Genomic DNA, 11,411 nt, shown 5'->3' with positions numbered 1-11,411 from the left:
TTAAACTGACAAGCTGCTGCAAAGCCAAAGAAACCATCAAGAGAGCAGGGTGACAGCGTACAGACTGGGAAAAAGGCTTAACATCTTTTATCTACAAGGAACTCTAATGCGCTGAAAAGAAAAAAATCAATAAACCCAGTATAAAATGGGCAAAAGATATGTACAGACACTTTACAAAGAAAGACATCTGAGCCACCAATAGACACATGAAGAAATGTTCAACCTCACTAATCATCAGGGAGATGCAAATAAAAACCACACTGAGATACCACCTAACTCCAGCCAGAATGGCAATTATCAACAACTCAAAAAATAACAGCTGCTGGAGGGGGTGTGGCGAAAAGGGAACACATCTACACTTTTGGTTGGAGTGCAAACTAGTGCAAACTCTGTGGAAAGCAGTGCGGCGATTCCTAAAAACTCTAAATATCAACCTCCCATATGACCCCACAATCCCCCTACTAGGAATATATCCTGAAGAACTCAAATCACTCTTTAAAAAAGATACCTGCACACGTATGTTTATCGCAGCATTGTTCACAATACCAAGAATCTGGAAGCAACCATGCTGCCCATCAAAAAAGGACTAGATTTTTAAAATGTGGTACATATACACGATGGAATATTACGCAGCTATAAAAAAAAAAACAAAATCATGAATTTCACAGCAACCTGGATGGTGCTAGAGTCTATAATACTGAGTGACCTCTCACAGAAACAAAGATCTGAGTATCACATGTTCTCACTCATATAGTGGACCTTGAACATCCAATGTAATACTTAAGAAAATGACTGACAGTAGTGGGAAACTATGGGGGGGGGCAGATGGGATTAACGGTAGTAAATATCTGTCTGGGGATGAGGAAACACCTCTTATCAACAAGGGTGCCTGGATGAAACATATTTGTATGCCTAACCCTTAACTGTACCTCACAATATCATAATAAAAAATATTGATTGTAAAAATTAATAAGAAAAAAATAAAACAAAAACAAACAAAACCAATATAACAACCTACCCTCTTGTGGCAGGCTCTGTAATTGTTCCTTTTAGCTGCTCACAGGTAAACCCCTCGACAGTCTTCTGCGGAGCTGCTGCCTTCATCCCAGACTCCTCAGTGTCCAACCTGGGGAAGGAGAAGGAAGTGGTGGGTGTGGGTGGGGCTTCGGTCCCCTCCTCCCACCCTCATATGGCCAGGGGATCACCTCTGGTGGGACGATGTGGGACTGTCTCTTCCCCAGGTGTTGGCGGGGTCACCTTAGCCAGGCCTACCTTAGAATAGAGTTCTCCTATTGCAGCTAATGTCCAGACAACTACGAAAGATGGAATTCTCCCTGAATCATTTTACGAAGTTAACGTCACACTGATACCCAAACTGGGTAAAGATCCAACAAAAAACAGAAACCTACAGGCAAAATATCCCCAATGAACACAGATGCAAAAATTCTCAATAAGATTCTAGTAAATTGGATCCAACAGCACATCTCAAAAATCATACATCTTGACCAAGTAGGCTTCATTCCTGGAATTTAGGGCTGGTTCAGCATCTGCAAGACCGTATATGTAATTAAATATATCAACAGATGTAAAAACAAGAACCACATTATTGTATCATTAGGTGGTAAAAACTTTTGATAAAATCCAACTTTTCTTGATTAAAAAAAAAACCTCAAACACATAGGCACAGAGGGCTCATACCTCAAAATAGTGTCATCTAAAACAAACTCACAGTCAGCATTTTGCTAAATGGACAGAAACTGGAAGCATTTCCCCTGAAAACCGGAATGAGAAAAGGTTGCTCATTCTCATCGCTCCTGTTCAACATTGTACTGAAAGTTCTAGCTAGATCAATTACAAAAGGGAAATCAGGGGTATACAAATAGAAAAATAGAAAATCAAGTTATCCCTCTTTGCTGATGATATGATCCAATACCTTGAAAATCCAAGAGAATCAGTCAAAAACCTCCTTGCACTGAAAAAGGAGTTAGCAAAGTCTCTGGGTACAAAATAAATGTGAAAAAGACAGTTGCATTCTTAAATACCAATAACAGGCAGAGAACCAAATAAAAAGCACAATCCCATTCACAATAACCACACACACACATACACACACAAAAAAATAATAATAAAATAAAATAAAATATCTTGGGATCTTCTTAACCAGAGACGTGAAAGACTTTTATGATGAAGACTACAAAACACTGCTCAAAGAAATCCAAGAAGGACAAACAAATGGAAAAAGATTCTATGCTCCTGGGTGAAGAATCAACATTGTTAAATGTCCATCTTACCAAAGGCAATTTAATTTACAGATTCAACACCATACCCATTAAATTACCAACATCATTCATCTCAGATCTGGAAATGACAATATAGACATTCAAATGGAAACACGAACAGCCAAAACAGTCCTCATCGAAAGAAACAAAGTGGCAGGTATTACACTTCCAGACTTTAAACTTTACTATATGGCTACAATAATCAAAACAGCCTGATATTGGTACAAGAATAGGCATAAGGACTAGTGGAACAGGATAGAGATTCCAGAAGCAAAGCCTCAATTTCTCAACCAACTTATCTTCAACAAAGCTGCCACCAACAACCACTGGGGAGAGGAGAACCTATTCAGTAAATGGTGCTGGGAAAACTGACTGATCAAATGCAGAAGAATGAAACAGGACTGCTACCTATCATCATACACAAAAATCAACTCTAAATAGATAAGAATTATAAGAATCTTAGAAAATGCAGAAGACACCCTTATGGAAAAAGTAGTAGGCAACCAACTTCTTACCAAAACTCCTGATGTCCATGCCATAAAAGATAAATAGACAAGTGAGACCTCATTAAACTGAAACCTTCTGGAAAGTCAAAGACACCATCAAGAGAGTGGGGAGACAGCCCACAGAATGGGAAAAAATACTTGCCAACTATATTTCTGACAAAGGCCTAACCTCCAGGATCTACAAGGAACTCAAATGTTCTGAAAGGAAAATAACAGCCCCCTTTAAAAATGGGCAAAATACATGAAAAGACAGTTCTCAAAAGAAGATATATGGGCAGCCAACAGACACATGTAAAAGTGCCCAGCCTCTCTCATTATAGAAATGCATATCAAAACCATATTGAGACACCACCTAACCCCAGTAAGAATGGCCACCATTAATAAAACAATGAAACAACAGATGCTGACAAGAGTGTGAAGAAAAGAGAACACTTTTACACTGCTGGTGGGAATGCAGACTAGTTCAAACTCTATGTGAAACAGTGTGGTGATTTATAAAATAACTAGAAAATGACTTTCCATATGACCCAGCAATCTCTTGGAATGACTGACGCTGTTTTGGCTCAGTTCGCGCTGGGGTGACTTGAAGGCGTGAAGGGTGAGCGGGTGAGTTGTAGGCCATGGCGGTGGCTGCTGGACTGTGGCGCTTCATGCCCTTGGGACGTGGAGCTGTCTTGGGTGCTCGGCTCCCTGCAGGAACTTGCAGCAGCCCCAGGCATTGCGGTCCCTGGCGACTCCGCGGCTCCGGGTACCCCCGCCGTCCCGCTCTCGCTGTTCCCTACTGGGTAATGGGAAACCCAGGAACTTTGGGAAAAGGCCTGTTAGTCTCAATCTTGTCTTATTTGGGTTTTGAAACTTATCAAGTCATTTCTCCGGCTGCTGTGGTTCATGCCGCAGCCAAAGTTGAAGAAATCCTTGAACAAGCAGACTTCTTGTATGAAAGTGGAGAAACAGAAAAACTTTTTCAGTTGCTATCCCAGTGCAAGGAAAGTGATGATGCAGAGTTGCTGTGGCGTCTGGCACGGCATCAAGTGATGTAGCTCAACTTAGCAGGACCTCAGAAGAGGAAAATGGTGTATGAAGCCCTAGAGTACGCAAAAAGTGCACTAGAAAAAAATTTTGCAAATTTTGCAGCTCATAAGTGGTATGCAATCTGCATTACTGATGTTGGAGATTGTGAAGTCATCAAGGTTAAAATTGCAAATGCATACATTATCAAGGAGCATTTTGAGAAAGCAATTGAACTGAACCCTAAAGATGCCACTTCAATTCACCTTATGGGCATATGGTGCTACACATTTGCTGAAATGCCTTGGTATCAAAGAAGAATTGCTAAAATGCTGTTTGCAACTCCTCCTAGTTCCACCTATGAGGAGGTCTTAGGCTACTTTCACCGGGCAGGACAAGTGGATCCCAACTTCTGCAGCAAAAACTTGCTTCTTTTAGGAAAGAAATACTTAAGACTTCACAACAAAAAGCTTGCTGCTTTCTGGCTAATGAAAGTCAAGGACTATCCAGCACACAGAGAGGAGGATAAGCAGATACAGACTGAAGCTGCTCAGATGCTTACAAGTTTCAGTGACAAGAATTGAGAAACTTTCAGAGGAGAAAATACATGAAATATCTAATGATCACTGCCTTTTTATTGAATTATAAAGATAATGCATGAACCACACAGACACACACAAAAGACTATGGTGACCATATATCTTGGCTAATGATAGATAGTCTTGGACTGCCTGAGGCCTTTTCAATTTACATCTGTTTTTCTTGTATAATTACTAATGACTCCCACATTTTGCTATCAAAAGTATTACAATTTGATGAAAAATTATGTGGTCACCAGGTATGGCCACCAAAGACACCTTATATTCACATGATAAAGAAAAAAGGTGTGGTGATGAACTCATAGCTCTTCGCTAATAATTAACATAAAGTATCTGAGAGATACTTTATATTTTAAAGAGTATATATATAAACCATTTATAAAATCTAGAGTAGAACTATAATATGTCTATCTTCATTATACTGCTGTAATTTGTTGAGATGAATGGAAAAATATGCTTATTGCTGAATTTTGCTTTACTCATGAAGCTTCAATGATCTATTCTTCAGAAACAGCAGTTAAGTCTGACTGGCATGTAATACCTCATTTATGTACATCAGTGTATCCTATAGCAAAACTCTGTGCTGAGTGAAGTACAGAGGTAATCATCTACACCAGTGGTCACCACTAAGATCTTTCTTAGCTGTAAATCTTGAGGGAAATGTAAAGTGTTATTATTGCTTAATCATTATCATTAAAGTGCATAGAATTGTAGCCATTGTCATTGGGAAATCTGCATTTAATGTAAGAAATGTTCTTTGCAAGATGAATTTCATGTCTAACTTCATAAATAAACTTTTAGGTGGAAGTGGTATTAACATTTGACTACATCTGCCAAAAAAAAAGAAAAGAAAAAAATAATTTTTTGGCTGGCAATTCTTTTCTTTAAGAATGCCAGAAATAGGTCCCCAGTGTCTTCTGGCATGTAAAATTTGTGCTGAGAGGTCCACTGTTAATCTGATAGGTCTCCCTTTGTAGGTGATGGCCCTTTTCTCTGTCTTTAAGATTTTTTTATTTTGCATGACCTTAGATAGTCTGATGACTAAGTACTTTGGGGATTGTCATCTAATATAATGGCTCACAGGAGTTATCTGAAATTCTTATGTTTGCTTGCTTGTTTACCTCTCTGGCAAGATTGGTGAAATTTTCTTGGATTATATCCTCAAATACATTTTTCAGGTTGTTGTTATTCTCCTCTTTCTTCTTGGGAATGCCAATCAATAGTAGTTTGGTCTCTTCACAAAATCCCATATTTCTCAAAGCTTTTGTTTCTTTTTAAAAATTATACATACATATATTTTTTCTGACTGGATTGATGAAAAGGATTGGTCATCAAGTTCTGAAATCTGTTTTTATTCTTGCTTTGGTCTGCTGCTTAGGCTTGCAACTGTATCTTAAAATTTCTGAAGTGAATTTTTCTACTTCAGAAGTTCAGTTTGGTCTTTTCTTAATATGTCCTTCTTCTTTTTTATTTTAAAGCAGGATTTATTAAGAGGACAGAAAATCTCCCACAGTGAAAGCGTTGCAACCTGAAAGGGTTGCTCTTCCTGGCTTCTTTGTTTTGGATTCCCACATTCTCTTGAATCTCACTGAGTTTTTTGGCCATCCATATTCTGTATTCTTTACCTGTCATTTTGGACATTTCATCCTGGTTTTGATTCATTGCTAGGAAGCTGATGTCATTCTTTGAAGGTGTCAAAACACTCCGGTTTTTGGTATTTCTAGAGTTCTTGCACTAGTTCCTTCTCATCTGTAGGGTGACAGGGGGAAGACTGACATATTTTTTATTTACTTATTTATTTTTTTTGTTTTTTAAAATTCCTTTTTACAGACATGGGTGCATTTCAGGGTTAGGTACATAAGTGGTCATCATGCAGATAAAGTTTGGATATGCTTATTGATGCTATGTGTCTCCCCCTCCTCTGGGAGTGTCCTAGTACTGCCAATCCCTTATAGTATTATGACAAATGTTCAGGCTTCACTTATGATTGAGTACATGTAGTACTCAGATCTTTGTTTCTGTGATAAACCACTGAGTATTATAGACTCTAAATGCATCCAAGTTGCTGCGAAGTCTACAATTTTGTTTTTCTTTATGGTTGCATAATATTCCATTGTGTATTTGTACCACATTTTCTGTATCCAGTCCACTTTATTTTTTCTTTTTTTAACCATTTGAGATTGATTTATTTCTCTCAGCATCATTCTCTGGCAATTCATCCAGGTTGTCATGTGTTGCTGAGTTGTATTACATGGTATGGTCACACCTGTTTGTTAATCATTCACCCTGTTGAAGGTCATATGGATTGTTGCCAATCTGGGGCTGGTATGAATAAAACTGCTATGAACATTTCTGGGCAGGTTTTTCTGCAAAGTTAAAGGCTTTATTTCTCTGAGATAAATACTCCAAATTACAATCTCGGAGTATGATGTTAGTTGCATGTTTTATGAGAGTCCGAGTGCTTTTCAGAGTTGCTATGACATTTCACATCCCTCATTTTAAATCAGCAATGTATGAGTGATCCATTGGCCCTGCATTCTCATCAGCATGTAGTGGTGTCATTACTCTTGATCTTAGCCATTCTGATAGATGTATGAGTGTGGTGATACCCTACTGTGGTTTTAGCTTTCATTTCTCCCTGTGGCTAATGATGTTGAAGATCTTTTCATGTGCATATTTGCCATCTGTACATTTTTTGGGTGAAATGTCTCTTCATATCTCTTGTCTATTTTCTAATTAGAGTTTTTTTTATTTTTGAATCTCAGAGCTACTTGTATATTCTAGATACTATTTCTATCTGAGATATGTGGTTTGCAAATATTTTCTTCCAGTTTGTAGCTTGTCTCTCATTTTTTTTTAATTTTAAAGATGTGAGGTACAATTCATGGTTAGGTATGCAAACGTTGATTATGCAGGTATCCTTGTTGAGGAGGTGTGCTTCTCCCTCTCCTAGTAGTTTCCTTCAATTGCCAATCCCATCCCCCTTCCCCTGGCAGTTTCCCACTACTGTCAATCCCTTTCTTACAGAATTACAATTGTTCAAAATCAGCTTATGAATGAGAACATATGGCACTCTGTTCTTTGTTTCTGTAATAGACCACCGAGTATGATCAACTCTAAATCCATCTAAGTTGCTGTGAAGTTCGTATGTTTGTCCTTCTTTATGACTGCATAATATTCCATTGTATACATGCACCACATTTTTAAAATCCAGTCCAGCTTCGATGGGCAGCATGGTTGGTTCTGGTTCTTGCTATTGTGAATAGAACTGCAACAAACATACATGTGCAGGTATCTTTTTTGTGGAATGATTTGAGTTCCTCAAGTATATTCCCAATAGGGGGATTGTTGGGTCATATGTAAGGTCAATTCCTAGTTCTTTCAGAAATCACCACACTGTCTTCCAAAGAGGTTGCACGAGTTTGCATTCTCACCAGCAGTGTAGAAGGGTTTTTTTTTCTCCACATCCTCGCCAGCAACTGTTGTTGTTTGTTTTATTAATGATGGCCATTCTTATCGAGGTTAGGTAGCATCTCGGTGTGGTTTTGATTTGCATTTCTCTGATGATGAGTGAGGCTAAACACGTTTTCATGTGTCTATTGACTGCCCTCTTTTTTAATTTTAATTTTCTGTAGTTGAGTTGGGTTTTTTTGAGATTTTCTTTTTTTCCTTGTGGTTATGACTGTGGTGTGTGATGTATATGATCAATTGGCTTCATTTTGTGCCCCATCTCCCCATTTTTTCCTTGACCTACAGGCAGCAGGAGTAGAAGCATAAGTGGGAGTGACTGGGAGGAACCTAACAGTGACCTCATTGAAATTGTGCCCTCACAATAGTGTGGAGCCACAGTCACAGTGTTCAGACAGGAGCAGGGTGGTTGCACAGCACCAGGGTTGGGGAGCTGCCTGGAAGCAAAGAACACCCTTTGGATTGGATCCACAGGGTTGGGAATCTGCGGAATCTGTCATGGGGACACAAAGAGGTAACCTGTCTCTCTGCTCCCTCCCTGTGCCTGGCTTGGAGCCAACAGTGGGAGCCACTGGGGAGTATTCAAAAGTGCCCTCTTGGAGTTGAGCCCTCAGAGGATCACTGAGCAGTATTCAGGATGGAGCAGGGCCACTGCACCTTGCCAGTGTCCTGTCATGGAAACAGGATAGTCCCACCTGACAAGGAGCTATGGAAGCCGGGGTGTGTGAAGGTGTCTTCCCTCCCACTTATTCTCTGGCACACCTGTGACAGGGGTGGAGGCAGCAGTGGCAGGTAACCTCCTGCCACTGGAGGCTTATTAATGGTGTCTGGAAGCTGGCTACCTTTGGGAGTTGAGCCACAGCTGCAGTGTCCAGGTGGGGGCTTGTCTGTGAAGCACACAGAGGAAGTTCACTCCCCATTTGGTAGAGAAGCGGTGCAGTGTGATCTTTGCTGGTTTTTTCCTTCTGTGGTTGTTAAATCCATCCTGAGGATACAACAAAGCAGTATTCCCCAACCTTTTTGGCATAAAGAACTGGTTTTGTGGAAGACAATTTTTCTACAGATGAGAGTGGGAGATGGTTTTGGGTGATTCACACACATAACATTTACAGTGCACTTTTTTTCTATTATTATAATGCAACGTATGATGAAATAATTATACAACTCATCATTTAAAAAAGCATGGGCAGGGTGGTTAATAATGGGTGGAACACACACAGACTAAAATAAGTGATGGATTCTGACTTCAAGCCTGCTACCAGATGCAGCTGTACAACTGAAATACCTCAACTCACTTGCCACTCACTGATAGGGTTTTAGTATGCATCTGTAAGCAATTGATTTATGATGGTCTCTGTGCAGTCAAACCTCACTGCTAATGTTAGTCTGTACCTGCAGCTGCTCCCCAGTGCTAACATTAACACCTCAGCTCCACCTCAGATCATCAGGTACCAGATTCTCATAAGGAGCACCCAACCTAGATCCTTTCATGCACAGTTCACAACAGGATTCGAGGTCCTATTGACAGGAGGCAGAGCTCAAGCAGTAATGTGAGCAATGGGGAATGATCATAAACACAGATGAAGCCTTGCTTGTTCACCTACTGCTCACCTTCTACTGTGGGGCTCTGTTCCTAATAGGCCACAGACCCAGTACCTGTCCAAAGCTCGGGGACTGGGGATGCCTGCTCTAACTTAGAACCAGCACTGTAGCCTGGGGACTGGGGACCCCTGCACTAAAGCATTCAGCCTCCCTCCTTGTCAGGGTGGCATCCAGCACTGGACTGCCGGTGAACAAGAGTCTTCTGGACTCCCTGTGGGTTTGAGTAGTGCCTCTGACTTAAGGTTTCCTGCCTCACTTGAACACAGGAGAACAAGGAGGCTCTTTCAAGACTAGTGTTGCAAAGGTCTATGGCAGAGGCATGGAGCCCTGGGTTCTTTTCTTCACTCACCCCCTCCTTGCACTAGGACTCTTCTGACTCTGTGCTGAGTTGGGTCTTCAAGCTGCCTAGCCTCACACTACTCCACTCTAGTGGTTTCATGCCTTTGCATTTGGAGAGTTCATTATATAATTTTTGCCAGTTGTGTGGTTGTTAACTATTTCCTTTACCTTGTGGCATGTCTTTTCATCCTCTTAAGAGATTCTTTGGAGAAAAAGATTTTATTTTTTATTAAAGTTTATTTCTGCTGTCAAATTTTAAAACTCTTTTCTTTACCTACCTCTGGATGCTAAAGATTTCCTCCTATATTTTGTCTAAAAAATGTTATAATTTTAGGATTTACATCTAAATTTGTGATCCATTTTTAGTCAATTTTTGAAATAGTAATAGAAAGTTTGAGACATAGTGAGGTTAATAGAGCAGTAGAGTATTGCCATTAAAAAATAACTTACTATGCCCAGTTCCTGAAAGCAGGGTCCTTTCACACCACACTGTGGGAGGACACACAGGGAAGTACTAAGGCTGCTGACAAGGCAGGGAGAAGGGGAAGTGTGGGAAAGAAACTTTATTGTGCTTTCCACACGAAGAAACAGATAAAGAGATGTAAGCTGGTTTAAAATTTCCTGGTTTTAATGATTTCAATGGGTTCCAGATAATAGATTCTGTCCCTAGTTATCTGGTGCCTGGCCCCAGAATTATTAGGGTAGGTGAATCCTGGCATGGAGTATGAGACCCCAAGAAAAAAGGTGAATGACAGTGTGGACTTTGGATTGGTTCATCTGTATTTGAAAACCATGACCCTGGGGGAAAACTCTTTTTGGCCAGGGTCAGGGGAGGGTGATGGAAGTGGGGAGATGAGGGAGGCCGGAGCCCAGAGTAAAATGACTCAAGCATTTATCGGGTCATTCAAAGTAAGGTATGTCCAGCATATGTATGTAGGGCAGGTGTTAAAGCATCAAGTTTGCAGAAGCTGGAAACATGGCTAATACATGAGATACATTGGAAAGGTGTGTGCCATACTAGTTATTCTGTTTTGTTCTGCAGACACATTCTCTGCTTTTCTCTTCCCCTGCTCTAGGACCTTGATGTTTTGCCTCGTTCCAGCTCTCTTCTCCTCTTTCTTATAGCTGGACTCAGCAGTGAAACCCAATTGTCAGAGATTGGAGAGTGAGAAGAAGAACAGGCCTGAGTATACATGTTAGTCTTGCTCCCTGCATTGGCCTGCCTCTCATCATAACCCTTTCAGGCAGCCTTTTTGCCACCACTCTAGTTTTTACCAATGTCTTGCAATATTCACTTTATTCCTTTACATTTAGGGGCTGTTATGAATTCCTATTGTTTCTTCCCACTGGGTGTATTACTCTCCTTTACAGGTATCTTTGAATATTGTCCATAATCAGTAAATAGTCCCTTTAATAAACTATCTTAAGTTAAACTCTGAATATGCCATCTGTTTTCTACTGGGACCCTAACCGCCACACACGTTTTCTAGTTAGCCACAATCCTGCAAGTCTCAGTTTGGTGAATAAAAATGTCCGTTGTACGAACAAAAAAGACATGTTTTCTTTTGTCTAGCCCCACTCTTGTATGTAGACTTTGGTAAGTGAACATG

General features: G+C 40.2%; 1 pseudogene; it reads left to right on the top strand.

Moving 5' to 3' along the window:
* The first annotated feature begins 3,405 nt into the window (after nucleotides 1-3,405).
* Nucleotides 3,406-4,377, top strand: LOC103254678 (annotated as a pseudogene).
* Nucleotides 4,378-11,411: the final 7,034 nt, after the last annotated feature.

This window comes from Carlito syrichta, unplaced genomic scaffold, assembly GCF_000164805.1.
Source record: "Carlito syrichta isolate Samal-C Ts95f unplaced genomic scaffold, Tarsius_syrichta-2.0.1 Scaffold287319, whole genome shotgun sequence".
NCBI lineage: Eukaryota > Metazoa > Chordata > Mammalia > Primates > Tarsiidae > Carlito > Carlito syrichta.
Note: the sequence above shows the minus strand (reverse complement) of the source record. Positions and strands in the feature narration are given on the sequence as shown.